A 25,226-nucleotide genomic window follows, 5' to 3' on the forward strand; every position below is an offset into this window, starting at 1 on the left:
TCCGTGTCTCGTATCCATAGAATTTTAATGAATTTCATATTGAAATATCTTTGAAGTTAAGCAGCTTCAGATACAAGTCCTTAATATCCTTTTGTAGAAAATTAAGAACCGCGCCTTAAAATTAGGTTGGCTTTGAGATCAGTTAGACTTTTGGTTTTGGAACAGAACATTTTTCTTCCCATTTTGGAGGAAGCCTAATCGATCATTTTCTAAGGATCGCCCTGTATATATGTAAGCATCTTACACCATAAAGGCGGATTTCACGCGATACGTGTCGTATATCGCAATACGCTTATAATAGATACTGAATATACATGTGTAGTAACGCATACCAATGGAAGCGTTCGCACGACGATTCTCCACAGATATAGTACCGCGATACTGATTTCCTGTATCCCGAGATCCTCGGCCGCTAGCTATACTTTTCCTATGAAATCGGCAGACGAAACATTGGAACAAATCGTGTCATTCACACGGTAAAGACATGGTACGGTAAAACTCGGTTTATATAAACCGGTTAGGTTGATCCATATGACCGGGTCGTTCACTTAATACGAGTCCGCCTATGATTTTGCGTTCGGTTAGTAGGAGTCCATGTTCGTGCAAGGGGAATCCAGGAGACATTTGCACTCAAATACATAACGCTGCAAATTTCTATCGACTGCGAAGATGAGAATGCGTCACATAACGCGTCCCAGTACTGTTCACACATCTTGCTGCGAGACATTCGTACAAGTGGATCGACGCTCAGCGGCAGTTCAGATAATAGAAACTCGGCTAAAGTTCAGTTAATCAGGCACTACTAAAATTTCGTTTATTCAAACAAAGTTCATATAAATAGAGTTTCATTGTATCGTATCCATCCTTCGGCATCGTTTGTTCCATAAATTCCATGATTTTGCAATTTTTACAATGTGCATCTAATTTTGATAGGTGATAAGTTTTGGTGCATAGTTGAATCTGTTATTATAAAAAGTTGAACAACAAAAATAGCAAACTATCGGATGCCAGCAAGAAATTACGATATATGTATGTAAAGTAATGGCTCTTAATATTTTAGGCTTCCTTCTTTGCTCTGCATAATTGTCAACGTATGATTTGAAGAAGATATATTTTGCGTCTTAATATATCTTCAATGAAATTTTACCTACTTTTCTTACGCACATACGACTTTATAACCCTGCGACACTTTCAAATTGTCTTTATTCTTTCCATAAACATCTTTTACTTATTCTCCTGAATTATTTTCAATTATAATGACATTCGGTGATCTCTTTAGCAATTCTAAAGTACTTATTTCTTTGCCAATCCAGTCTCTTACATGTTTTGTTGCATAAACCTGTTGCGTTATCCTGTTGAAACGTTAAATCTTCACGTGTGATTCTAGATCTGTATCCGCTCGTAGTAATGTTCTCTTTTCACTCGTTTTTCCTTTTAGCTCTTTCGTATAACGTCCAAATAGACAAAACTTTAAACTTGTCCATTCCTCAAAGAATAGATTTTCTTCTAAAACGGATGCTCGAGAGGAGAAGTTACTCTCAACTGAAAAATGATCTGAACAAATGATCGATACAAGAACAAATGAGATTATATTTCATTCTCAGATGTATCTCATACGCGTATCTTTCACTGTTTCGCACGGCGATACACATATTGTCTCGTGGAACCGTTATATGTTGTACATTAAACCAGTTACTATATGTTCGTATGTAATAGAAGGAATAATTGCTGAATTATGCGAATGGATAATCGATGTCGTGCTATATCTGTCAGAATGTACATTTTAACCTTACATTTACTGAAAAACAATATTTTCTTCTTATAATGTTGGACTTGTTGCAGATATGGATAAAATTGCAATCACTTTAATAGCTCCGTTATGTTGGAGCTATGAGAAACCTTTATTAGCAAAATGTTCGGTATAGAAAGGTTCTTGATATGGCGGTAATAATTGTTTTTAAATGCACCTACCTCTGAGTATAGAAATAACAACATAAATGCAATCATATATCATAGAGAATTGAGACCTAGTGTATTAAAAAATATATAATAAATGTAGTATCGGGGAAAAGGGCCTAAGAAACATCGAGTTAACCATGAACAATATTGCGAGAGCCGAGGTGCCGTCGGGTCTATCAATGTGTCATCGGCCTTTTCAAGTGCAAAGTTTCGTAGAAAGGGCCTACGTGACCCTGGCCACGAGCGTCTGCGGAACACGTGTGTGGTGGGCCTAGGAAAAGACAAACGGATGCTAGAACGGCCAGAATGTTAGTTCAGAAGCGCAGTGTGAGTTGAGAGGTCACGGAGTGTGAATCGAGAAGTCAGAGAGTGTAAGTGAAGGAACGGGATAGTATGATAATGAGACGTACGACGATATTGTAATCGGTTCTTTTGTTATTGAGTATCGCTTATTAAACTAAACTTAACTCTAAACATAACATCATTACTTGTCCTTACTCTAAGATCCATAAGTTACTACATAAATGTTATTACTGTCACATTATAAACCTCTTTATACTAAACAATTTTTGCTAACAAAGTTTCTTCATAGCTCCAGGAACAACGGAGCTGTTCAAGTACTAACTCTTATTGGATATTTCTTTTCTGCAGAGTACGATATTGACCAGATATTAATGCAAGATACTCATTTGATATTAAAATCTTAATTTATAATCATAGTCATAGTTCCTCGTAGCGAAACATGTTTCAAGTAACGGTTGAATGATTACATCTTTCTCGAAGAGTACATCTTTCTCGTTGGTGAATGCGTAAAGAGTTATAGAAAGCATACGTTTTTCGATTGAAATATTGTAATTTAAACAATTAAATATTGAGAAATCGAAATTTTCTTATACAAATGTTAACTACGTTTAGCAGAATTGGCGCTTAAAACGATTGTGTTCTACGGTTCCATGAAATGTAGACAGTTGAGAAGTATTCAACCATCGACCTAATGTCAATATTTAGCTGCTGCAGATATTTGTCCGCGTCATTTTTACAGTATTATACATATTTAGTTAGTGTACAGTATCGCTCCGATATTAAGCACACAAAAGAAGAAAAAGTAGATATGTTTTCAGTTTATTCTGAAGTTAGAGTAATTGCAGCACGCGTCAGACGATGGTATACGGTGAGATTTCCTCATAAAATCTAACCGTCTGGTAATACTTTCAATAATGTTGTTAAATAATTTCGACAAATTGAAAACTTTTCATGTAAAAAACCGATTCGAAGTAAAACAGTGACGAACAATGGAAACGAAATTACACTTTTGATCGCAGCTACATTGATCCGTCAGTGTGCTATCGCGAAATTGAATGGCAATATGGAATTAGTCGGGCAAGCATCGTATAGTCGCGCATACTCCAAAGGCACAAAATTCATCCACACCGTTGGTCAAAAGTTTTAAAGTTCACTGGCAATGCTTTTTATCGTCATTTAAAATTTTGTGAATATTGATTTAGATAAATCGATCGTCAACATAGACAAAGCAAAGTGTTAACGTACGGTTTGGTATACTCGGAAATTGTATTATTGGGCCATGTTTTACGAATGTAGCACTGGCCGGATCAAAGTATACACGTTTCCTAAGAGAAATTTTATGCGCATTATTGGAAGATTTGCCCGTTAAATATTCCTCGAAAAACGTGGATCCAACAAGATGCATGTCCTGCGCATTGTGCATTAATGGGAGAAAATACATTGAATGGATTATTTCCAAATCATTGGATAGGAAGAGGCGATCCTACTAATTTTCCAGCTGAAGGATAAAGTCTGCGCATTAGTTCTAACTACAATGACCGCTAAATATTGCAAAATGTAACCCGGAATACTATACAAGATTACAGGTAAAAAGATTGCGTTGTTCTACTACCTTTCGACATTAATTGGTTCCTCGTATCGTTCTTAACAAGAAAGTATCAAAGAGTTATCAGTTCGCGAAGAACTCGATACTTTTCGACAACTCTAACTATTTTTGAACGTTTACAACAAATACTCAAACATTTGACCGCTACGTTCTAAGCATTTTTTCATTCGTTTTCTTAAATTTTCCATTACACTGTTCATTTATTCAGCACTCATACTCAAACAGCTCGTTTCAATTCGTTCTTTCGTGTCATCTGCTAGAATACAGGTTTCTATTCACGGTCCATTTTTGAAAAAAGCCCGTAAGAAAATGTGAAAGGGGTTTAAGTCAGGTTTTAAAACCCTAACCCATTTTTCTTCATAAGTTGATGTTAAATATGTGTATCTCCGTATGGCGCGTGCGTTTCAAGCCGGTGCTCCATCCTGCTGATAGTACTCGTATTTCAGATGGTTTCGCGTCTCTGATGGAACATCACGTAGCAAATCGGGTAATGTGAATTCCAGGAAATACGGATATCGTTTAGCATTTAAAGTATTGTGGGGAAAGAAATACGGATCCATAAGGCACGTATTAAGAATTCCACACCACACGTTGATGCATCTTACTTGATTGTTCGTATTTCTTGTAGAACGTGGATTTTCTGTAGCACGTCTACTTTAGGGTAGACGTGCTCGTTGTGTCGATTAAAAATCCCATTACTAGCAAAAGCATTGATAAAAGTACATTCGTTTGTTCATGGACAAAATGTTAGCAAAATGTTTGCACTTCGCCACTGTCTTAAGAAAAATCGGCACAACTATATTCTACGAAACTCATCTCCCGCATATAAAGTATCCTACATGGAGCAATGATATTGGTCACAAAAGCCTTATAGATACCTACGTATTCCATTTTTGCTGCAACGTGTCGATAAACATTTTTATTAAAATACCTATGCAAGCACCCTAAATTAAACAGTGAACAGCTGAAAATTTCATTCGGATGACTTTATATTTTGAATGCAAACAAATTCATTATCGTGAAATATTTCGTAATATTGCCAATTGGTACATTATTTTCCAGCGTATCCAAGCGTATCTTTTTTAATTTACCGACAGTACTTTGTTTCGTGACTTACTTAGATTAGACTCCAACTAGCAAAATACAATGTCGAACAAGTAACGACATTTCGTGACAATATCATTATGATAGTTGATAATTCGTTTCATTCTACGTATTTAGCTTATTTTCCATCGTTCTATTATATTTTATGTATTTCATATGTATCCTTTCAGTCGCTTAAGTAAATTTATTTGCATTTCCACATTAAAACATTTTTCAATTCCTCTACTAACATTCTTTTGTTTTATCAACAAATGTTTGTTCAAAGCACCTAATTTGTTTTCTTATTGTTTGAACTTTCACCTTTAATTTAGTAAAAAAAAATTGTATCGATTAGTTATTTAGTTTCATTTTTATCCCAATTTAAAAATGGAAAAACAAGACGCGCGTTTCAGACATATTTCATTGTATTACTTCCGAAAAGGCAGGAACGCATCGCAAGCACATAAGCAATTATGTGCCGTATATGGGAATGAAGCCTTGAAAGAAAGGCAGTGTCAAAATTGGTTTGCCAAATTTCGTTTTGGTAATTTTTCGCTGAAAAATGCTCAACGGTCTGGCCGTCCAGTTTAAGTTGATGAAACCCATATCAAGGCCATTATCGATTCAAATCGTCATAGCACAACGCGTGAGATTGCAGAGAACCTGAACCTCAATGTATCTCATACATGCATTAAAAAAAACTTAAGACAGCTTGGCTATGTCAAGAAACTCGATTTATGGGTCCCTCGTCAGCTTAAGGAAATTAATATGATACAACGCATTAGCATCTGCGATTCGCTTCTGAAACGCAATGAAATTGATCCATTTCTGAAACGACTGATTACTGACAACCAAAAGTGGGTAGTTTATAACAACGTTAATCGGGGTGATGCAAGATGAATCAGTCCAGACGACACCAAAAGTTGAGATTCACCAAAAAAGATTATGCTGTCAGTTTGGTGGGATTATACAGGAATTCTGTACTTTAAAACCAGGAAAGCAAATGATTAATTCAAACGTGTAAGTTCAACAACTCGCCAAACTGAGCGATACAGTTCAAGAAAAACGGCCGGAATTAGCAAATCGTAAAGGTGTTGTTTTCTATTTATTTCGTTCCATGCAGAACTCCTTAAATGATACAATTTTTAATGACGCTGATAATGTAAAATCACATTTAATTCAGTTTTTTGCTAGCAAAATCGGGAATTTTATGAACATGGAATTATGACACTGCCTGAAAGATAGCCAAAGGTCATCGACAAAAACGTACAATACCTAATTGAATAAAATTATATTTTTCCTTCTTATTTAAAATACGCAATCACTTAGTTGCCAACTCAATATTTCCATATTATTACATCTTTTAATCGTCAACTCCGCCATAAAATATAGGTTTGAAATGCACAGAATAACTCTGCTTACATAGTGGAACACGACATCTGCAATCCTTATTACTAGTTGTGCAAAAACAGTATGACACAAAACATTACGCATTTGCATCGTGTACTTGAATGCGAGTGAAACTATAAAATAATGGAGATAGATAATAAATAATAATATTATAAGAACATGTATGGCCTATTTATTGAAGTCCGTATACTAAACGGGTATATTTTATTAAATGCTCTTAAACTACAAAAAATAAGTATGTAGGAATGTTATATTATTAGTTTGAAAGTAACAGTATGATTAATACAATATCGTTTGCACTCACACGTAATCGAATATAAAACCCCGTTTCATGTATTCGTTACTCACCACTTCAACGACACAACGACACAACGATCTTCACACGACGATGATAAATTCAACTCTGACTCTCTCAACTCTCGCTACAATCTTTTCCACGCTCACTTTTATCCAAACATACCTTGGCAACGCTCACAACGCTCTTTGACAACGTCAACATATCTGGACAACGCTAATAAACAATCACCCCTCACGCCACGTCCCTCTCTGACGTCACACCATCCCACATATATATATATATATATACATATATGTTAATCGGGCAGAAAAAGACGATTGTTGTTCAACCTGAACTATTCACACCAAACGTACAGAAAACAGCACAACTAAATAATTAGATAACGACTCGACTTTCACAAAATGCAATCAACACTCTCGGCAACGCCACTCGCAAACTCCGTTTGTTGATTCCCCCTTTCCCGTCCCTTGGCAACCGCTCGTGGCCAAGATCACGTAGGCCTCCTCTTTCCAAAACTACGCGATCGAAAACAAACGCCTATCGAAAACAAACGCCTCGGCTCTCGCGACATTCCACGCGGTTCACCCGCCAACTCCCAGGCCTCTCACTCACGATACTACATATATATATGTCGGAGATGAAAGGAAAACCGGAGCCTTTCCTTTGCAATTTTGAGGAAGCCTTCTAATGCTTTAGCTTAGATTTTATCATAACTGTAATTAAGCAATTGTCATTTGTAATTGTTTGACATTTGTGAAAGCGAAAGTGGGTTCGAGGTGACAACTGGTCGCCGAACGTAGCCACGGTCACGGGATAAACGTTTTGCCTGACGAAGGTGTGGATCGGTTGTATTGTTCTCCCTAGAAATCACATAGAATTGTACTTTAGAGATGCTGATATAATGGGACACACGTTGTATTCGGAATCAATCTCCAGACAGAAACTGCCTAGTAACGGCGTTTGGATCTTTCTCGATGTTTCTAAAGAGTATACAACAAACTTTTGACAGAAATTGCCTAGCAACAACGATTGGAACCTTCTCGATGTCTCCAGCGACCATATAACAAACAAATGCAGTCGTACAGCGAAAAAGATTTTCATCAGATATTCATTCGTGTGATCGCTTTGGAAAGTGATACATCGAGCAATTTACCGAGTGTCTCAGCAATCGTATTTTTTGTGTTTAAAATTATTCTACGCATAGCAAAGAGTTATCCCGTTGACCGTGGATTCGTCAGAACCCCGGAAACATTGTTAATAGTGTTAATTAAATTCATTATTCGTTAAAACTTATCAATCGTTAATCTCATTATTCGTTAAATTTATTATTCGTAAAACATATTATTCGTACCTCTTATTGTTCGTTAAATTTATTATTCTTTAATCTAATTATTGGTTAAATTTAACGTCTGTTAATCTTATCATTCATTAAACTCAATACTCATAATATTTTGTAAAATCTTGTATATTCGCGTAAATATAATCTCTGTCTCGTAAAACGATGGCTAACTCAAACAAAGAATCGTTACGCGCCTTAAATCCTAATGATAATATATATATATATATGTATAATCTATAAGAATGCTGGCAACATATAATACATGAGAAATAACTATTTAGGCAAATATAACTTTTCAACAATATTGGGAATAGATTTACTTTGCAATTTATTACAACGTAATGCTAAATACAAGAATGTAAAAGTAAAGACAAACACGAGTATGCTAGAAAGTAATAGTTAATAATATAGATAAACATCAGTATATAAATATCGTTCTCTGTATTCAAAAACATAGAACACATTTTTCTAATATCTTGAATATAAGAACTGTTTAGTAATTATGTAGATATAGGAAATGTTGCATTATGTTTTATCTGTCTGCACGCCACATACATACTAGTAATTAAAGTTAGGAGATATGTATACATGCCTTTGCCATGTAATCTAATGATAACCACGCACCAGCTTAGTGTTTCAACTACAGACAAAAGTACATTTGACAGTATATGCGGAATGTTCATGATATATGGGGCCATCGTTTCTCTTGCAAATGGTAAGCTTTTGAATATAAGATGTTTTATAGTAAACACGATAGCAGTTACATGTATGAGAAAAATTGTTCAGAGTGTTGACCTTGGCAACAAATTTCAAGCTCATTGAAATCGGGGAGGTGTACTTTTTCATCTATAATTACCGTAGTTTGTATTATTGCGACATTTTAATTTATTCTGTCAATTATGCCTAGTAACATATCTGATAAGAGATGTGATAAAAAATTCGTATAGAAAGTTCGTTGTTACTGATCATTGTTGCGAAGCAGGTCAAAGCTCATTGATATATGAATTTTTTGGGAACATTATTGCTTTTTGATAATATTTCCTTTTAAATAATTGTACAAAATCGTTAAAATTAATATAATATGAGCTACAAACGATTAGGCATTGCAATATTATCTCAAACTTATTATCAGTTCAAATAAATTTCATGTCACTTAACCGGTATTTTGAAAATTCAACAATTAATTAACCGACTAGTTAAATATATTTTACACGGACAAAATAACATATTTAGTATAGGATAATGTATCTTCTTTTGAAAGTTTAAGGTTATGAAGTAGTAATATGTACTATGAAGTGTACTATATTATATTAATTTATAGTTTATGAATTAATAAAGTAATAATGTACTAGTTTTATATATTTATTGTCTTTGTTCATTACAAAATCACTAATAATAACTGATAAGTTTGCAAAGATTTGATTTTCTGTCACACATTGTTATTTTATTTTTACAATATGAAATTCTAACAACACATTCTGTATCTTATTTTAATCAAATGCCATTTATATTGAAACGAGAATAATTATAATTAACGATATCGCAGTTAAAATTGATCGTTACTTGATCACGGAATCTAAGATTTCTGTTTCTCTAGCATTTAATATGTGGCACAGCTAATTCTGTTATAATTTACACGAAGTTATAAAAATTTATTAAAAACATAATTACCACAAATATTTTGTAACAGACGCACTTAATTTCGTTCTTATTCCTCTTATTATTATGTAAAACGTATGACACTTGTTAACTTGGATATAAGTTGATGAATAAAAAGCTTGGAAATGTATCCACTGAGTTCACAACGAGAACTAAACAGTTCGCTCAACGAAAGGCAAAGATAAGTTGACATTCTATCTCGTTGACTCGTTACGACCACAAAACTTTTTTTCTCCGTTGTAAATATACAATGCTTTCAGCTTAAACCAAATACTTAAATGCGTATATCTTTTGTTTTGAACGATGTTGAATAGTGTTTTAGACGTAATTCTCGATGGTTTCGAGAGAATACAGTCGAAGAAAGGTAATAAATTATTTTAGATATTAGTTTTTATTCACTCGTTGTTCGAGTTTCGATAAATTATACAACCAGTCACATAAGTGTATATACCCCTTAAATATAAAATATTGTACAAATGTATCCAAAAATATAAAATACAACGTTACAATGTTACACATACCTGTTATATCTGCATAAAATCATAAAGATAATAGGATTAATGTTATAACTCCCACACATTAATTATTAAATATTAATAATGTCTTGCTACTTACTTGCAGTTGAAAGAATCAAAGTTACAATGGAGTCTCCCTTATCCGAATTAATTATTAGAATTAATTATCCGAATTAATTAATAGAAAGATTTTTGGCGGTGTTATGGCCCTGCCGTGTGAAAAGAGAATGAGCGTTTCGTCCCGGGACTACCGGTGTACTCGTCAGTAAGGCTATGCCCGGTAGTCCCTGCCACAGATTTACTTTAAAAAAAGTTTATGACCCATTTAAATCCCATATCTTTTTGGCTGCCAAGTCACATAACTTTTTCAACGTAAGTAACTGCATAACAGTTGCGTCTTTTTTGTACTTGGAAACACGAAACCCTTTCTTCTTTTTTTAATGTGTGGCGGATCGGTATCAACAGGACGCCGACAGGTCGAGGCATCAATGCGGCGCAACACCTCCCGGGCGATCCGCGGGTACCAACCACCAACACCAGAGGGCTACGACGACAATGAAACTGTCTATCTCGCTAGCGGTCGAATATACGGGCGCATGATACAAATACCGCGCCTAGCGAGACTTCCTCTACGTCTAAGGCAGGGACTACTGGGCATAGCCTTACTGACGAGACCAGCGGTAGTCCCGGGACGAAACGTTCATTCCCTTTCCACCCAGCTGGCAGCAACAACACTTCCGCCAAACATGCCTTCAGCATAAGGAAGTACCCTCTCGGTTATTACTTTCGTTTGCTGTTTCCATTTGTATAAAATTATCATTATTATCAGCTTTATTGCGATTAAACCGTTTCATTACATCAGCATATTTAAGATTTTTCTATTCTTGCAGAAACTGAAGAATCTGCGACCTTTAGATAATTTTCAGTATTACAACTTCATTTTTTAATGTCTGGGACTGTGGCTTCGCCAACGTCATGTACTTTTGCTAATTCTGTTGCACTTGCACTACTTTCCAACTTTTTAATCTCGTCGTATCTTGTTCCGATAGTCAAAACTCTATTAGTTTCATACCAAATTCTTGTTATAATCAAAATTCATTTAGTCGAGTGAAAAAAATACATTGTATATGAATACTAATAAAATATATTGAATTCTTCGATTGAAATCTCCGACACAGATTTCACCGATATCAAACTTGACCGACAACAGGCTTGACTGGCAAATATTATTACGCAGAAGTAAGAGAGGTGTAATAAGTAAGATTATGTAGGTTTAATGCTATAAATAATTGATGGGCGGTCGCGGCACGGCAAGGATTAAGACTAATCCAAGGCTAATATCGAACAGGGGCTGATTAGCAATTAAATAAGTTTCGCTTTGATTTCAACTAATTTAATATAGGTTTGAGCGTAATTTTAACACAAATCGGTATCAAATTCATGAGCTGTGCTAGGTTTAGGACAGTAATTTCATCCGGTGATCGTAAAACGGCCGACCATCAATTATCGACAGCAATGAACTAAATAAAAAATAAATAAAAATCCTCTCTTATTTCTCTGTACTAATACTACTAGTCAGTTAAAGCCGTTGTTGGTTTGGGAGTCGGTGAAGTCTGGTGTCGGTGATGTCTGTGATTCCAATGGGACTCTGCATAAACCTGTTTTTCTTTGTATCATGAGCGTAATATATTAGGTTATGGTCTTAATATGTAATAAAAATGAAGCTACTGCATTTGTATAAAATTTTATATTCATTTGTCACTATTTTCCTAATGATGATTTTTAATCATAAAGTTTCTTTCAATCAACATTCAGCGCTAATCTAATTGTTATAAGAGGATTAATTCTTGTCTGTATGCTGCCCCCATAAGACAAAATCACTTTGCATTTCAGTGATTTCGGAAAAGAAAATATTATTCAGCTTCTGTGTTGTGCTATGCTGTGCTGTACTGTAGCTGCGCTTCGTTTATTTGAAATATGTACAACGACAAAGTGTAGCGACTTACAATAATTTTGTAACCGTGTTACGCAGTTCTCGGACTTTATACTTTAGTTAACTTTGAATTAAAGAACGAATATATCGAGATTCTACGAAAGGAATATAACGAATACTACGGGAAAGAGATGAAAATTTATGGAATATAATCTTGTAAAAGATATTCGACATAATCTACCTTCATATGAATTTCTACATATAAATTACAGAAAAGTGTACAGACGGTATGGATAAATTTAAATTTTTGCTTTTAATATTGTAACAGAAATTATAATACCCTCAAGTTTATATTCAACGCGAGATCTGATATGATCTAATATGAAACATGTTCGTGGCCATAAAATGATAAAAGGCGCAACAATTTATAATGTTTTATGCAATTGAAATCTACTACGTTACGTATTCCTCAGTCGCCAAATTTATATTACAACGTTGAATGTCGGCAATGTGCAGAAAATTTAAAAGTACTGACGCCGTCCGTTTCACATAGTTGGATTATTATCGTAAAAATCGCTTTAAATTGTATGAGAATTTCCATTCTAGCCATTTAATTCCAGCTGGTGTCTATGGCGTAAATAATACTTGGACTCTAAATCTGCGTCCCGTTACGCAATATCGCCGATTAATTCATAATTATCATATGTATAGTCTATCTGATTTTCGTTCCAAAGTGCATATTATGGCACATACCTTACCTCTCGATCATCAAATTTCTTTCACGACACCTTCAATGAAACACGAAGCCTAAATCTTTTCTTTCGCTAAGTTTTCATAATTCTGCCGATATTCGCTATAACATTTCGTTAAATCTAGTCGAAAGTTTAAGGCTCTCTGAATGTTTGCACTTTTAGGAAAATATACTTACGTTGTTATGTATGTAATGCTATAATTATGTTATAATTTTCACGATAAATTTAATTTTTATGCAATGAAATATCGTAAATAGTTTTAATGTTTGCGACGCGAAAGATAATATAAAAGAAGGATTGACTGATATTTGTCGAATATCGTATTCGCGTAAAAATGTGTAAAAGTTCATGAATAAAATCTTGACATAGCTGTACAAATAATCTGCCACGGTGTATTACTAGCTCGTCGGAGGAGAAATAAAATTTCATGGTGTACCCGTGTTCCAATTCCTCGAACGCAAATAGCCGTTTATGAGGAAGTTTTCAGGAGTCCTGCAGCATTCAGGCTGTCGTCGTCGTTTGGCGGTAAATGCCAGGGCTGTATGTACATTCGGTGCCCGGAGGGCCTGCTTTGTTACAGCCCACAAACCTCTGATACCATGGCATACTTCATCCTGGACCGCGGAGTATTTCAAATACTCTTGGCATGAAGTAGTTGCACACTGGTCCGGGTGTGCAGGAAGATCGCATTCCCAGTTCCGGTCGAGCTTAGTTCCAGACGGCCGACGAGTTTGAAAACGTTCGAGGCGCTGAACGTGACATGTCGCAACCTTTACTACGCAATTTTGCTTCGAAGGACACTGTTTCTTTTTTTCTTTTTTTTTTTTTTTTTAATAGCTACTATATCGACATTCCGCAAGCCGTATCACGCCCATCAAACGAGATACTAAACAGAGGTATTTCTAATTTATCGCACGATGAAGCGTTTGCTTTACTTCGTACGTGAATATCGATTGCTACATACCTGTATCGGAAACCGATCGTGAGCTATCACGAATGGTGTATTCCTATATATTGATTTATAAAACATTCAATAAAAATTTATATTGTTGTATATCCTGTTGATTTCAGTTAAGTTTTATGATTAGTAGTAAGTTAACGGAGGAATGATAACTAATAACCTTTAATAGAAGGAATTCGGCGTATTTTGAGAAAACATTAAACGTTATTAAAGAAGAGTTTGAAAGTTATAGTCCACTTAATAAAAGTAATATTAAATTCGTAACATAATTATGTTTCTATTTGTACTTGCGTAATAGTAAATGTTGTATAGTAAACATTGATTATGTAGTGAATATTTGTGCAGTAACATTTTGAGTTTATAACAGTGAATAATTAGGAGAGAGAGAGAGAGAGAGAGAGAGAGAGAGAGAGAGAGAGAGAGAGAGGGAGACAGACAGACAGACAGACAGAGAGAAAGAGAGAAGTAGCATATTTTGAAAGGCTCGATCTGTGCCCAAACTTTTCAATGGAATTTTTCGAGACCGAATAAATTAAGATCTCGATAGACAATGAATATCAGCTTTGAAGAGTTGAAAATACAAATCTTCTCTTCAAAAAGATTTTCTCAGCTTAGACTTGTAAAACGACATATAATTATTAAAATGTTAAAAGAAAAAATACGTTACATAATAATATGATTGGTCTAGTAGTAGTGTTTTAAAACACTTTCTTTGTATCGTAGACAGTAAGAACGTAATTACAATCGATTTAACTTCCAGCGAAACAACAAAAGATGTGCCGTATCTTCCAATGTCCACACATTATATCCGAGATAACTTATTTCGACCAAAGTTATTTAAGAGTTATGAATGTTTCGTTGTTAATAATTTAAGAAATATGATAGGCTCGCCCGAAAGAAATTGTAACATCTTTGAGAACGAAGGATACAAACAAGCCTAAACATATGTGCATAAACGATGGTGCTATGACCTCATCCCTTTATCCCTAAAGCGTCTTCTAAACTAAAGCAACAATGAGAAACTTTTTATCGTTGTCCCATGTTTCTTGTAAAAGCCGCCGCTCGTTATTGACTTTTTCTCCGAGTTTCTTCGTGTTTCTGTCGCCTCCAACAGATATCGCCGGTTGTTACTTGTTTAATCCTGTCTCCAATGAAGTAACAGCGAGGAATATCTTATTGTTGTTCCATGTTCCTTGAAAAAAATTGTCGCCTGTTGAGGAATGCTTCTTCAAGTTTCTTAACGACTCTTGTACTGCCCTTCGACCTCGCAACACTCGATACTTTGTCACTAATGGACACCGCGTGCTACGAGGACGAAGGGCTGTACAGGAGAGTGAAGTACACTGGTCGAAAGATAGCGGCGATAGATACTAGAACCACGATATGTCAAAGTTCGATCAAGTAGCTTCACGCGGCTTCACGGCATCTCGTATTCCAAATATACGTACCAGCGTCACAGATCACAGGCAACAAGGCACACGATGAGCAGCGTAGTCATCTTAAGAAAGAAGGGTAGATATAGATACCAACTTGGTACTGTCAATGGGTATGACAGTGGAGCCTTATTTGAACAGGAAATACAATGACGCTATATATACAGTCTATTATTAATTTCAAGTGTCTTTGTCACTTTTGTCAAAAAATTGTTAATTTTTGACGATTACGCTGCTAAGAATCCCATAGATATATGTGTGGAAATTATCGAAACTTAGTAACGGATAGTGCTGACCCAAGTGAGAAAACTGCATTTTTGCCGAAATCGAACAGATTTTATTTCTCGTATCAATTTCACGTACATACTCTGGCCGGTAAGTTACTTGGCAGCTAATTTTTTCGTGATCTTTTGCGGGATATGCATATTTTCACCAAATATTATGAAGTAGTTTTGAGCAGTACTTTTTAAAACCTTAATTAAAGTCACCAAAACCTAGGTTACTAATTTCACTTTTAAAAGGTGGAAAAAAAGAAACAAAAAGCTATCGAAATAAAGAGCACTTGTCTTTTAATAACAGATTACACTGAAAATAATAAAAAGAAATGCAGGTACACTAACTCAGTCGAAAGAGAAGATGAACTTTGACTAAAAATCCTGACTCACGAACGATGTATCTAGACATGGTGGACGCTCGTTTGTTTGTTTAAAAAACACTTTTAATCTAACTAATACACACCCAGAAATGCTCCTATGAGGCTTTTAACTGGCGACTGGGGTTAGGGTTGATTTTTTGATTTTTGTCCAATGGTCAGCGCACTGTGAATCACTGGGAATCCGACGCAAAGTCGGGAAGCTATTGGTAGGAGGTTGGAGAAAATGCAGACAAACCTGAGGCAAAATTAGTCGACCACAGGATACGAACAAACCTAATAGGGAATCCGAAGGGGTTTAATTTTCGTGGACCAATGCGAAATCGGGGAACTACTGAGTAGGGTAGATTGAAACGTGCGAATGAGTCTGATGCGAAATCAGGGAGCTGCGGGAAATCTTAATGAAGGTCTCGTAACTCGATTGATAAAAATCGACACAACTCGAGCGGTGAAGTCGCATTGGTATCTCAGCTGTGTTGCACAGGATTATGGGCTTGAATATTATGTTTGAATCAGGGATCAACAGTTACCCCAAAAATTTTTAAGAAGAAAATCAGTAACATTTGTTTATTATTTTTAGCTGAGAATATTAACCATAAAATACGAAGACAAGTTTTCAAAAAATCGTGATTACAAGATTTCAGTTTTTAAACGTTCTGATTAGAAATAATGATTATAAGTGACCGAGAATTTTTCTCGTTTTCCATAGCCATTATTGACGAGGAGAATTATATTTCGATCGGATATTGTTTCGATCGTTCGCAGAGAGACGCGATCGCGAGATAGCACGTCAACGAGAGTTGTAAGTTCCCGTTACGATTAAATAATCGACGCCACGAACTGATCGATTCCCTTATTTCGATTAGGATAATAAGGGTAGTTCAATGAATTCCACAGAATTAACACAAATAAATTAACGTTTATTTTAACAAATTATCAACTAGGAAGACATAAAGAGAACAACAAAAAGAAATGTAACTACGTAATGCGCGATATAAGATATGTGTTGACTGTTCGGTTTCTCGAAACGTTCTGCACGCCTTTCGATTTTTTCCGTTTTTTCTGGGAGGCGACCCCCACTACGTTCGGATCACGCCACATTCTTTTACGCCAGATAAAATAACGGCCACGAATCGACGTTTCTGGAGGTCGCCCTGCTTAATGAACCATGTGCTTGCCACTACAATGTTTGTTTGCCGGGCAGCCGCGACGATCCGTCTGCGACATTATAGTGCCGCGACCGACAGTTAAGAATATGATCTATGGCAAGACGCATGGCGTAACAGATATATTATACAATAGTATAATAGTTAGCGAAGAGGGAAATTTATTTCGATTGCTCAAAACAGTTACGGGCCAGAGAAATTGTATTTTTGTTGCTCATAATTGTGTAAAGCATTGTTTTGTAGTCGACCAAAACGATTCTCTGCTTCCGAACGAAAACAGTTTTTTTGTCACTTTGAAAGAAAGAGACGTGAACAGGGGCCTCTGCAAAACTTGGAGAATCTTATGTTTGTTATATTGAATTTTAATTTATAATTTTAATAATAAATTTAAAAATCAATAAATATAATTTTCTACCGAGGGAAAAGTTTTTTTGAAAATTTGCATTATTGTAATTTATTAATTTGAATTTGAAATTAATTGTTGGCCATTCGAACCGAACGTGCGCTATTCATAGCGGTGAAACATAAACTTCGAAACCGAAAACCTGTTCCAAGCCAAGATAATATTTTCCTCGTTCATAACTACCATGATGGAAATATGATTTCTTCGATCGATAAATATCATGTGCAATCCGAAACAAACTTCCATTATCTACGATTAGTATGAGCGACCGAAATAGATTTTCCATCACCGATAGCTATTACGAGCTATCGAAATAAATTTTCTTCGTCGATCATGGTTATCGGGAAAGAAGAAACATTTTTCGATCACCTATAATTACATAATTGTAATGAAAACCATTTTAATCGAAAGAACAATTGTTATTCTATGAGCCTTTTTCACTTTGGTCGTAACAGTTGTGATCCCGAGTTTGAATAATTATACTCGAATTTATGTGTGTGTGCTTGAGAGAGAGAGAGAGAGAGAGAGAGAGAGAGAGAGAGAGAGTTGGTCGAAAAGGAATTTTAGCTGGATCTCGTTATACTCACTTTTAACGGACGCAACGCAAATTGACACTGTTCGTAGCGTTCTGTCTAACGAAATTTTTTGTTAATATTGAATTACCAAGTAGATATTACGCAAAGTATATTTTCATACAAGGGACTATGTCAAATTACTCGTTAATTATTAGGTCTGAGCTAATACAGATAAATTTTCTTCTTACTCAGAGTTCAATGATCTTCCATATTTTGGCATAAAAGATATAGCATTCAATTTCTGATAATGAAGCTAACCCTGATATCTTCGCAACGTTTCCATCTATAAAAAAAAAGTTGACGATCACACAATTTGTTTAGGGACAAGTAATATATTTCTCAAATATTATTCAAAGCCAAACATTTTTTCTATTATCAAAAAAAAAAAAAAACTAAGAGAGAAATATTTAAGATGCTTGAATCAATCGTGACTTTGTATAAATCGCTTCGAAAGCGATGATTGTTTTTCAGAAGAGACGAGGATAGGTATTTAACATATTAAAAATGATTTCATGTATCTATATGTCTGTAAATTACATACCTATAATTTAGATTATTATGCATAATATATAAATAATACATTATACATAATTATATTTAAATTGCATATTTTTTAAAATTGTATTAGAATCAATAAGGTTAAACAGCCAAAAGCGAACCAACAGCCGCATTAAGTTGGACGATAAAGTTGATTTTTTATATACTAATACTAATACTAATATAGAGTTGCTGGTCTTTTATAATTAACTGCGGGTACTTTTAGCTTAGGCGGAAACTGATCTCGACTGATCGGATCGGGATCTTAGAAGTTTCTTGTCACATAGGATTATTTGGATATTCCAAGTTAAGTTCGAGAGAGGTATTAGAATTCTGAGAAGTTAGTTGAACATACATATAATCGCAAGAGTATGACTTTGTAAGGGAAGATGGCTACATATCACTTCAAAATTGTCTTACATAGCACCTACAGTAATGTATTTAGGATTACACAAATTAAATTATACTTTATCTTAACAGTGAAAGAAGATACAATTGTATTATACACACGAGGATACTAAACTTTTCATTTAAGAAAGAAGCGAGGGATTGGAAGCTTGTTTGTTACGTATGTCAATGAACACGAATATTTCTTTTTTTTTTTTTGTTTCGTTGAACCAATAGAAAGATATTTAAATTGCGATATGACTGGCGCGCAAAATTTAAGGATCGCTTTTCAATGAAAAATTATCGACATTTAAATTGTTATAACATCTACAAAATATCTACAGTTAACCCATAATTACATAAATAAATGTCTAATTTTCAAATTTCTTAATCCTGCGGGAGTCACTCTGCGTGTGTAATTAATGTGTTTGGAAGCGGGCGTTATCCTCTCGTTGCTTTATCACAAAACGTTTGATAAGTCGATGAAATATAGCGATGAAACTAAATTGGAATTCGCCAAACCGTCAGACAGTGTTCCATTGAAATTATCTAAAAAAGATGCTTGCCCGAATCTCTAGAAATGACCGAGTCGTGATATCTGATTTGCACGATGCACACAACATAGTATTCAAAGAATTGTAATTATAATTCTTAATTCAATGCATACCGAAATAAAAGTTTATCGAATAGTCTTTTAACGATAGCGTTTGTTTGGAGGTACGGAGTTTATGATCCTTGAAACTGTTTCCAATATTGGTATTATCGATAGCGATATTCACGTAGTGACGTGTGCACACTGTGAAGGCATTGCCGCGTTTCTGTCCAACTAGTTTTGGACTTTGAACCGGAAAGCTGTTTAAATGCAAGTGCTGCTGCACTCTACCATACCTGTTGGTTCGAGCACAACAAATTGACGTTACGGCGCTGCACACCGAGAAATCAATTCCAAGTTGCAAAGTAGATCTGAGAGGAAAGTGCCTCTATATTAGTCAACAAAAATCACGTCGCTATACGATTAACCGTTGACGGTTTTGTCCAACAAAGTGTTAATATGTATCGAAACCTGGAATTTATAATTTTATGAAGTCACTATCGGCTTTAATTGAAATGTCATTGCTAGTTACACGAGTTATTCACATAAATGGCAATTATGCGTAGATCGAACGTAATAACGCTGATTAGTCTTCGATATATAAAGGTACAGAGATGAGTCGTGCGGTACCGACTGGCATACCATATCGATCAAAAATTAGTTCTGTTCTTTCTTTTTCAATAATTTTATATAACATATTTCGACGTCATATTATTTATTCCAAGGTTTTCGCGCGTTAAACGTATACTTTGATATTGCCAGTGTAGAAAGTTATTTTTTAGATATATGTCGGATTAAGGTTGGAATTTTGGGCGTTCGACGAACCTTCACTCAAATTTACCATCGCGGATATAGCTAATGTTTATTGGTACAAATGTGGGTACTACAAGAGTTATAATAGGGCGATAGGATGGTCGAGATGTTGATGACAACGAATTCAGGTTCGATGACGAATCCATGGTCCATGGGATGACGAGTGCCAACGTAATACACGATTCGAATAACTCTCTTGATAACTCAATCAGCAATTCGCCCCACGACTAACTAACTAACTAACTAACTAACTAGTAATCCAAATGAAACTGCCCTTATATAGTCCTTTTCCCACTCCTTGGGTCAATCTCTGTTTTTGAGGAGAGCTGCACAACTATTTTCTACTTCCGTTATTACACGTCTCTCCCGTGATCGTGGGTACGTTCGGTGACTCATTATGTCACCTCAAGCTCAAACCCATCATCATAAACCTTAAGTGCCCGCATAACTATTTCTTCGTTTATTGCTTAAATGTCGTTGTCAGTTCGCTGTTGAGTGCCGAAGCGTGCAGACGTGTATCTAGTGCTCTGTGAAGTTCGTAAAATAACACGCGTCGCCCATCCGTCGAAAGTGAACACAACCAAGTGTTTCCTATCTTTTAGAGAAACATTCCTATGCTCCTAACCTCTACCCGAATCCTAGCCTCATAGCCTCTCGACTAGTTATTCAACTTGAATTAACTAGCTCAGGAATCACGACCAGGCTCTCCTGAGCAAATCCACAATTACTCCGCGCTGCCTCCTTCGTGGCAAAAGTGTAACAGATCCCCCGTACTAATGACGCCAAAAACTCTAAAAAGCGAAAAATAGAAGCATCAAAAATAAAAACAAACGCCGCCCAGAACGAACAGTCAACAAATCAAGTAACCACATGCAATAGATACGCCATATTAGAATCCACAAACGACTCCATGGAAATTGCAGACCCACCAACAAACTAAAGCACCCAAAGAAATTCCCCTCCCCCACCAATATTTTTTGGTGATGTCATCGACATACAAACGATGATTAAGTCCATAGAGAGATATCTCCAAAGAGGACTACAACCTAAAAACAAACAATAACAAAGTGAAAATCCTGCCGACAAACCCTGATGCATATAGAAGACTCACAAAACTACTAAAGACCATGAATGCCAACTTCTATACATACCAGCTCAAACACGAAAGACCTTTCCGAGTGGTTCTACGCAACATCCACCACTCAGCAAATATAGATGAACTGAAATTCGAACTCTTAAAAGACGGTCACGAAGTAATCAACGTTAGTAACATAAGGCATAGAGTCTCGAAAGCCCCGTCATCCTTATTTTTTATTGACATAAAACAAAAGCCTAACAATAAGGAAATATACAACATCAGTCGTCTAATGAACTCAATAGTAAAATTCGAACCACCGCTTGTTAAAAAAGAGATAGTGCAATGTAAAAGGTGCCAAAGGTACGGTCACACGCAGAAATACTGCAACCATACCTTCCGCTGCGTTAAATGTGCAGGTACACACCCCACTGACCAGTACACTAAATCACCGGAAACCCCAGCGAAGTGCATCCACTGTCAAGGTGACCATCTTGCTAACTACAAAGGCTGCTCAGCCTACGAAACCTTACATATAAATAAGTATCCTAAACTCAGAGCCAATGAGACAACCAATCAAATACCCAGTCCCCCTAAATTCACTACTACTTCAATCTCCTATGCCCAAGCAGTACAAGGAAACCAAAATAATCCGAATAGCCACAGGGACCATTCTCAAAATAGTGTCCCCAATTCACAAAACACAGACAACGTCTCTAGACTTGAAAAGCTAATAGAAAAACAATCTGAACAAATAAATAATTTGCTATCACTATTGACACTCATCATGGATAAATTAATACGCCCCGACGCAAAATAAAACCAAGACGCATAGCTCTTTGGAATGCCAACGGTCTAGCTCAACACAAATTTGAACTAGAACTCTTCCTTAAACAGCAGCAAATCGACGTAATATTCGTATCTGAAACCCACTTCACCGACAAAAACTATCTAAAAATAAATGGTTATAACTTCTACCATACCCAACATCCCAGTGGAAAGGCCCACGGCTGCACCGGAATCATAATCAAATCCAGCATTAAGCACTACGAACTTCCATCATTCCAGAAAGACTACCTCCAAGCAACAAACGTACCAATAGAAGACTGCCATGGTACAATCACCACTTCAGCAGTATACTGCCTTCCCAGACATTCCATCGCCAAAGAAGACTTTGATAACTTCCTTGACACCCTGGGCAATAGATTCATAGCTGGAGGAGACTATAACGCCAAACATACCCAATGGGGCAGCAGACTGGTCACAGTATGAGGCAAAAATCTCTTAAAAAGCATAATAACCAACAATCTCAACTACCTCACCACATACGAACCCACACACCAGCCCACAGACACTAACAAAATACCTGATCTACTTGACTTCTTCATAACTAAAAATATCTCGCCAAGATACGTCTAAATCAACTCCTCGGCTGATCTCTCTTCTGATCATTCCCCCGTGACAGTAACAGTCAGTTCAACGATTATCGAGAATACACCTAATGGCTTTATTCATAACCAACTCATCAACTGGCAGCTCTTTAGAGAAGTCTTTAATCACTCAACTGCAGCCTTAACTTCACTAAAAACTAATGAAGATATCGAAGCAGCCACGGAATACTTAAACATGAGCATAGTAAACGCTACCCGCTCCTCCACACCTACTAAGACTTCTATCAGTAAAAGTGAATATCCCCATTACATATTTAAAAAAATGGCAGAAAAACGTAGACTAAGAAGAGTATGGCAGACCCATAGAACATCGGAGAAAATCATCAAAAATTATAAAAATGACTGTTTTCATAAATATCTCGCCAATTTGTCCCCCACAACTGACTCCAACTACTCACTATGGAAGGCTTCCAGGAAACTCACGCGCCCCCCGCAAATAATCCCTCCAATCCGTCGTCCGCAAGGTGAATAGGCGCGTAGCCCTATAGAAAAAGCCAACCTGTTTGCTAAATACTTGTCTAAAATATTTAGACCCCATTCCTCCAAAGCTGCCGCGGACATTACTGAATACCTGCACTCTCCCTTCCAAATCTCTCCTATTGAACCCTTCACTTCTGCAGAGATTATAGAATCAATCAATCGTCTAAATTCCAAGAAAGCAGCAGAGCACGACCTAATAGACAATAAAGCAATCAAGGAACTTCCTATAAAAGGGATTTCACTGGTATGTCACCAACGAACTAATACATCGCGACCTCAAGATACCAACAGTCAAAGAGGAAATAGTAAAATATAGCGACAGATATAGCAAAAGAGTCAACAAACACCGAAACCCCTTAATTACTGGACTACTTGATACGTTGGACCAGATCCGCAGGCTGAAGAGACACTACCCGCTAGACCTAAACGTTAGATTCAATTAGTTATCTAAATTAAGTAATATTTACTTATTTACAATACTTACTTATAAATTATACTTATCTATAATAAGTATTAACTTATTATAAATAATTAGCCATGTCAATGCGCCACGCCAGAAAAAATTACTGAAAATTCTCAATGCGAGAATTGATTGTAAATTTTAATAAATAAATAGAAAAAACATGTCGTAAACATCTGGATTGGGATATTGGGTTTTTCCCGAACATCCTAAAGAAAGGTCCCGATGTCCTTCCATCTCCGATATATATATAACATATTTCGACGTCATATTATTTATTCCAAGGTTTTCGCGCGTTAAACGTATACGTTGATATTGCCAGTGTAGAAAGTTATTTTTTAGATACATATACAACATATTTCGACGTCATATTATTTATTCCAAGGTTTTCGCGCGTTAAACGTATACGTTGATATTGCCAGTATAGAAAGTTATTTTTTAGAGCTGACGCTTTGTTTTTCAAATAAGTAAATGATCTCTTTTCGTTCTATATACTATATCTATTTTATTAGGAGTAATTACCAGGCCGAATTTTGCATCTTTTCTTATGTTCTATACACATTATCAATCGTCTAAAATGTTTCCACGTGTTTGTTGTCCATTATCGATAAATGAGCCGTCCACCAATGCAGACCACATTCCTTTCGTCTGTAGGTTGAATCTGAATGGCATTTATGCCAGTCCGAATTTAACTTTAAAAATGTTCGTTTCACCATTAATTGTAAAAAGAATATTTTTCAAACTTCAGTATAATAACTTGGCATAACGCCGGTATTCTGTCTTGCTAGCAATATGTCGAAATTTTTGTTTTCGATATTCAAAAATTGAAATCTATAAATATCTCTAATTGGAAGGAATATAGCCTTATAAATATACGTATATTCTAAATTTCAACGTATGAAATTATTAATAATAAATTGTCTTATCGGTCTAATGTGTTATTGCAACGGGATGATTATTCCGATACAGATAATGTCATAATCATTGTAATCTTTAAACCACTGATCTTAATAATTAATAATTCTTGAGTTTAATCTGCCTAATATGTTTGTTATTAAATGTCCAATTGTATTTTAATATGTATATATGTATAAATCTAATTGTGTTTGAAGAAATAGACAAATCGGTAGAATTTCGTTCATTGAGTAAACACAAAGTAAATTACATCTGAGTATCTCTGAAACTCAGTTACACTATATCCTTCAAACAAATCTTTGTTGCGAAAGCAATTGCTCGCGTGTGCGCTGGTTTCGTCTTAAAGTATGTACGTCTCCCTTTTACTACTAATTGTTATTACACTGGTTTCGTTAACATCCACGAGGCATGTAACTGAAGAAGCTGCATTTCAGCTGTGGGGATAACGTATTTGCCATTAGAAGGCTTT

General features: G+C 35.7%; 1 protein-coding gene and 1 long non-coding RNA gene across 7 annotated transcripts in view; both read right to left on the reverse strand.

The window, feature by feature from the left end:
• LOC126875212 (uncharacterized) overlaps positions 1-23,774 on the reverse strand; it is a 117,060-nt gene extending 93,286 nt beyond the window's left edge. The window contains exon 1 of the long non-coding RNA XR_007693272.1: positions 23,658-23,774. This is a non-coding gene — a long non-coding RNA (uncharacterized LOC126875212). The remainder of the gene's footprint in view (positions 1-23,657) is intronic.
• LOC126875167 (uncharacterized) overlaps positions 1-25,226 on the reverse strand; it is an 84,986-nt gene that overhangs the window by 25,655 nt on the left and 34,105 nt on the right. The window contains exon 1 of one of the 6 annotated variants that reach the window (XM_050637899.1): positions 10,273-10,317. The exons of 4 other annotated variants lie outside the window; for them this stretch is intronic. The gene's annotated coding sequence lies outside the window, so the exon portion shown is untranslated. Of the gene's footprint in view, positions 1-6,709; positions 6,845-10,272; positions 10,318-25,226 lie in introns of those variants that run through there. One more of the 6 variants, XM_050637898.1, reaches the window with a different exon arrangement.

Source organism: Bombus huntii, chromosome 17 (assembly GCF_024542735.1).
Source record: "Bombus huntii isolate Logan2020A chromosome 17, iyBomHunt1.1, whole genome shotgun sequence".
Classification (NCBI taxonomy): Eukaryota; Metazoa; Arthropoda; class Insecta; order Hymenoptera; family Apidae; genus Bombus; species Bombus huntii.